The following is a 6,000-nucleotide window of genomic DNA, read 5'->3' as shown; positions in this document are numbered from 1 at the left end:
GAAGTGGCCCTTGAAACCAGGAAGTCTTTTTGGGCAACCACTATGCCGGCTTAGAGTCTGAGATGCAGCATCTTGGCTGGAACTGGAACTCGGAGCAGGCTCAGCATCTTGGCTGGAACTGGAACTTGGAGCAGGCTCAGCATCTTGGCTGGAACTGGAACTTGGAGCAGGTGTAGCATCTTGGCTGGAACTGGAACTCGGAGCAGGCTCAGCATCTTGGCTGGAACTGGAACTCGGAGCAGGCTCAGCATCTTGGCTGGAACTGGAACTTGGAGCAGGTGCAGCATCTTGGCTGGAACTGGAACTCGGAGCAGGCTCAGCATCTTGGCTGGAACTGGAACTCGGAGCAGGCTCAGCATCTTGGCTAGAACTGGAACTTGGAGCAGGTGCAGCATCTTGGCTGGAACTGGAACTCGGAGCAGGCTCAGCATCTTGGCTGGAACTGGAACTCGGAGCAGGCTCAGCATCTTGGCTGGAACTGGAACTTGGAGCAGGTGCAGCATCTTGGCTGGAACTGGAACTCGGAGCAGGCTCAGCATCTTGGCTGGAACTGGAACTTGGAGCAGGTGCAGCATCTTGGCTGGAACTGGAACTCGGAGGAGATTCAGCTGCAAGGCTGGGCGCCCCCCTCTGGCCGGACTGGGACGTCTCTCTAACATTAGCTTCAGGCAGCGTCTGCCGAGCAGGGTTCAAGAGGAGACGGCCCTGGGATCCCCAGAGCATGCTAGCAGGCTGAAATGCAGAAAATGGGTTTCTCCGGGCCCCAAGCCGTTGAACACATCTTCTCTCAGCTATTGCTTCGGACTGAACAGGAGCTGAACCGGGACTGGGACCCGGACTACAATCAGAGTCTTGACTGGAGCGGGAACTCTGGACAGGAGCTGAACCGGGACCGGGACCCGGACTGGTATCAAAAGCTTGACTGGCAGGGCCCCTCAAACTGGACTCAGGAGCTTGGCTGGGAGCGCCCCGCGAACTGGACTTTAACTGAGGCTTGACAGAACACACCCTTTGGACAGGGATCGGAGGCTCGAGCGGAAGCGCCACTCGAACCGGCCTTCGGAGCTTGATTGGAGGTACCCTCCAGACTGGAAGCGGAGGTGCCACCTGAACCACCCTGTGGACTGGCATCGGAGGCTTGGTTAGAAGCCCCCCTCGAACTGGACTTAGTGGCTTGACTGGACGGGTCACTTGAACAAGAACCGGAGACTTGACCCGAAGCGCCACTTGCAAAGGAATCTGAGGCTCCATCGAAGGCTTCCCTCGGACTGGACTGGGAGACTTCAAAGGGCGTGCCACTTGAACGAGGACTGGAGGCTCGACCTGGAGCGCCACTTGCATAGGAATCTGAGGCTCCGTCAGAAGCACCCCACGGACTGGACTCAGAGGTTTCAGAGGGCGTGCCAGTTGAACGAGGACTGGAGGCTCGACCTGGAGCACCACTCGAACAGGAATCCGAGGCTCCATCGAAAGCCTCCCTCGGACTGGACTCGGAGCCTTAAGTGGCATCGTTACTTGGACTTGAATTGGAGGTTCAGTATGAAGCATCCCCTGGACTGGACTCAGGCTTTTAAGCGGCCGCGCTACTTGAACTGGGGTCAGGGGCTTGGTCCGACGCCTCACTCGGCCTGACCTCAGAGACCTGGTCAGGACCGTCCCTCGGAACGAACTCAGAGGCTTAACTGGTGGCTTCACTCGAACAGAATTCGAAGGCTCTGCTTGAAACCCTCCTCGGACTGGACTCAGCGCTGGTGGACTGTAATCCTGAATAGGAACTAACCCGCTATGGTACCGCAGGCTGCTCTGCTGAGGAGGCCTGAGCGGAGGAATTCCCCGGCGTCTTCTTTCGACCTCAGCTTCCGGAGTATCCCGCAGAGCTGGCTCCTCCAGAAGTCTGAGGCGGTAATCCCAGAGCGAGATAGCAGGATTCATGTCAGAAACTGGGCTATGGCGGACCAGACGCCACCAGAGACGCTTTCTTTCAGCTGCTGCTTCAGGAGTATCCTTCAGGGCAGGATCAGACAAAAGTATTTCCCGGTAATCATGGAGCGTCAAAACAGGGTTCAGAGAAAAAATTGGGTTGGAGGAATCCACACCATAATCAGGAACTGCACTGGGGCTGGACCCTAGATTGTCCCTTGGAACCAAAGTCATGGGCAGGAAGCCCAGCTGAACGGATGATTTTGCCGGACTCATGGCCTTTGCATTCTGTCGCGTGCCCGCCCATGCGGGACGCGCTTTCGAGGTCCTTTGCATACCTTCAGGCTTCTTCCCCGGGAGCGCGAGGTTTGTGAGTCCTTAAGGCAAATCACCCTCCAGGTAGAGAGGAAACAAAACTGGACCGGAACTCCGGACTGGAGTTCTACACCGGAACACTCGGAACTGGAACGCACCGGACAGGTGCGCACTGGAGTGGGGCCCGCTGGACTGGACACACTGGAGTGGCCCCACTGGACAGGAACATACAGGAGTGAAACCCGCTGGACTGGAACACACTGGAACGGAACTGGAACACCCTGGACCTCGGCTTCACCTACACTTGACTGCCTCCCCCTCGGGTTGAGCCCTCAGGTTCTGGCAGCCGGTAGGACTTACAGGAACAACAGGAAGGAAGGTCCAGGGGTGCCCCCTGGCACCTAGGCGAAGGCAAGGCAGACAAGCAGGAACTGTCCGGGTTCTGGCAGTCAGCAGGAATCAACACAATGACTAGTAGACTGTACCCAGGCTAATAGGAACGCTATACCCAGGCAACCAGTCATACACAGGTACATACACAGAGCAAAACTCAGGAGACTAGAACAGCTATAAACCAGCTAACAACAAGCTGTGCCCAAGCTAACAAGTCATGCACTGGAAACATACACAGAACAAACTCAGGAGACTTAGTAAAGCTATACACCAGCTAACCACAAAGCTGTGCCCAAGCTAACAAGTCATACACTGGAAACAAACACAGAGAACTAGCAGAGCTAGGCACAGGCTACAAACCAGACGGAGCTAAGCTGGCTAATCTAACACTAGGAACAAACACAGAGAGCTAGCAGAGCTAGACACAGAAGGGTAGGAAACCCATAGAGCAAAAAACACAGAAGGGCTGAAACCCTACAGAGCTATACACACAGAAGGGCTGGAAACCCACAAGCGATAAACACAGAAGGGCTAAAACCCTACAGAGCTATAAACACAGAAGGGCTGAAACCCTACAGAGCTATAAACACAGAAGGGCTGGAAACCCACAAGCGATAAACACAGAAGGGCTAAAACCCTACAGAGCTATAAACACAGAAGGGCTGAAACCCTACAGAGCTATAAACACAGAAGGGCTGGAAACCCACAGAACAATAAACACAGAAGGGCAGAAAACCCACAGAGCACAAGACAAGGAAAGCAAACAGTGCTAACAGCACACTAACCTCGGGACCTAAGGCACTGCGGAGGAAATGGCAATGCAAAAGCCAGGACTGTAGTCTTCAGGTGACTAATAAAGCCCATCAACACCAGAGCCACAGGTGCAGCAATCACCTTGCAACCAAACAGAGGCTTGACACTCAGAGCAGGCATCCCATAGAAAGTAACAGCGGGAGCCATCTTGGATACTGGCAGAGACGAAGAGGCGGCAGCCATCTTGGAAGAGGCATAGCCCACACAGGTGAGGTTCAGTAGGGCAATCCGCACACAGAGCCAGAGAGAAACTAAGACAGAGACAGACACAGAGACAAGCAGAAGCCAGCACAGCCACTGACTCCCTGAAACAGGGTAAGTATGAGGGTAGTCACGGCCATAGTCGTGACAGCCGCACACTGAACAAAGGGTTTCAACGTATCATCAACGATGACACTTAGATCCCTTTCCTGGTCGGTGACTTCTGTGGAACCTTGCATCAAGTAGCTATAGTTCGGGTTCCTCTTTCACACATGCATTACTTTGCACTTGCTCACACTAAATGTCATGTGCCATTTGGATGCCCAGTCTCCCAATGTCCTCTTGTAATTTTCACAATATTCTTGCCATTTAACAACTTTGAATAACTGTGTCATCAGCAAACTTAATTACCTCACTAGTTACTTCCATCTCTAGATCATTTAAGTATGTTAAAAAGCAGCGGTCTCAGCACAGACCCCTGTGGAACCCCACTATCTACCCTTCTCCATTGAGAATACTGTCCATTTAACCCTAGGCACTGTTTTTTTTAAATCAGTTTTTAATCCACAATAATCCTCCTATCCCATGACTCTCCAATTTCCTCTAGAGTCTTTCATGAGATAATTTGTCAAATGTCTTTTGAAAATCCAGATACACAATATTGACTGGCTCACCTTTATCCACATGTTTGTTCACCCCTTCAAAGAAATGTAATACATTGGTGAGGCAAGATTTCCCTTCACTAAATCTATGTTGGCTTTGTTTCATCAATCGATGCTTTTGAATATGCTCTGTAATTTTGTTCTTTGTAATAGTCTCTACCATTTTGCCCGGCACTGATGTCAGGCTCACCGGTGTATAATTTCTGGATCACCTCTGGAACCTTCTTTAAAAATTGGCAAACAGATGTTGTTGAAGAGGTGACTGGTCTTACATTCCTTAATCCAACCTGCTCAAGGTAGGTTTCAGGTTACTTAGCCATCAGTGGACTGGTTACAACTGGACTGGAGAAGACATAAGAATGTCAACAACAAATAGGACTAGATACAGAGATAGAGTTCCAGAGGAACTACATCAGCGTCATGAAGTCACTGTCAGCTGAGATAGCTATCAGATCAAAAATGGTATGAGAAGATGCTGTTGCTCATTGCTGTGGCTGCAACAGAGACTGAAGAAAAGTTAGTGGCGTAGTTCCAGTTTCATTTGTACATGAGTTACAGTCAGCCTCCAAGAAAAAGACTGCTACTGGAGGTGAAGACTTCTTTGATTTTCTGTCCACTGCAAAGAACAACCTTCCAGCACCTGAATCTGGAACAAAGGAAGAGGCTGAGCGTTTCTTGGAAGGTCAGACACTTCCACAAACAGCTAGCTTGCTTGCATTTCCAAAAGTGGTAAAATTCTAGTCTCTAAACTATACCTATCTATACCTATCCGCCTAAATCTTCTTTTCTCTCACTTATTTAATATTTTTACATCTCTAATTGTATCTGACATCCTGGAATGACAAAGCCACATTGAGCCTGCAAATAGGTGGGAAAATGTGGGATACAAATGCAATAAATAAATAAAAGAAAGAAAGAGAAACTTGTATTGCTGTAAAGTTGAATAAGCAGAAATAATCTATTATGGATAATCTCCTCATTGTTGACAAGATAAGAAATATGATATATTAAAAAAACAAAAAATAAAAAAATAAAAGTTCAACAAATGGGAGGTTTTTTGGGACCAGTGAAGAGGACACTCAATTGGAAAAGCAATCAAACATATAAAAGACAAATGACCGACTCACCTGGAAATGCGCAGTAGAGACTTACCTCTCTGTCCCGCCCTCGCGTCAAGATGTGATGACGTCAGAGGGCGGAACAGAGAGGGAAACAGACGCTGCCGGCCTGACGCTGCCACTGGAGAGCCTGGCGGAGACGAAGGAAAGGAACATCGCCGGCACACCAACCTCCACCCTCCACCCCATCCCCGACGTCATTGTCGCCGCCGCTCCCTCCCCCCTCTGTATCAGGCCCCCTGCACTGACATGACAGCACCTCTCACCTCCGTGTGGAAGCGCTGCCTGCAGCGCTTTCAGACGGAGGTGAGAGGTGCTCTCATGTCAGTGCAGGGGGCCCGGCACAAAGGGGGGAGGGAGCGGCGAGGAGGGTAGCTGGACATGGGGGGAGGGCAGGGGGGAGAGAGGAGGGTTGCTGGACATGGGGAGAGAGCAGGGCAGAGAGGAGGGTTGCTGGACATGGGGGGAGGGCAGGGGGAGGCCAAGGGAAAGAGGAGGGTTGCTGGATATGGGGGGAGGGCAGGGGAGAGAGGAGGGTCGGTGGACGGGGTGAGGCCAGGGGAGACAGGAGGGCTGCT

Source organism: Microcaecilia unicolor, chromosome 4 (assembly GCF_901765095.1).
Source record: "Microcaecilia unicolor chromosome 4, aMicUni1.1, whole genome shotgun sequence".
NCBI lineage: Eukaryota > Metazoa > Chordata > Amphibia > Gymnophiona > Siphonopidae > Microcaecilia > Microcaecilia unicolor.
The sequence above is the reverse complement of the archived record's forward strand: the minus strand, read 5'-3'. Positions refer to the sequence as shown.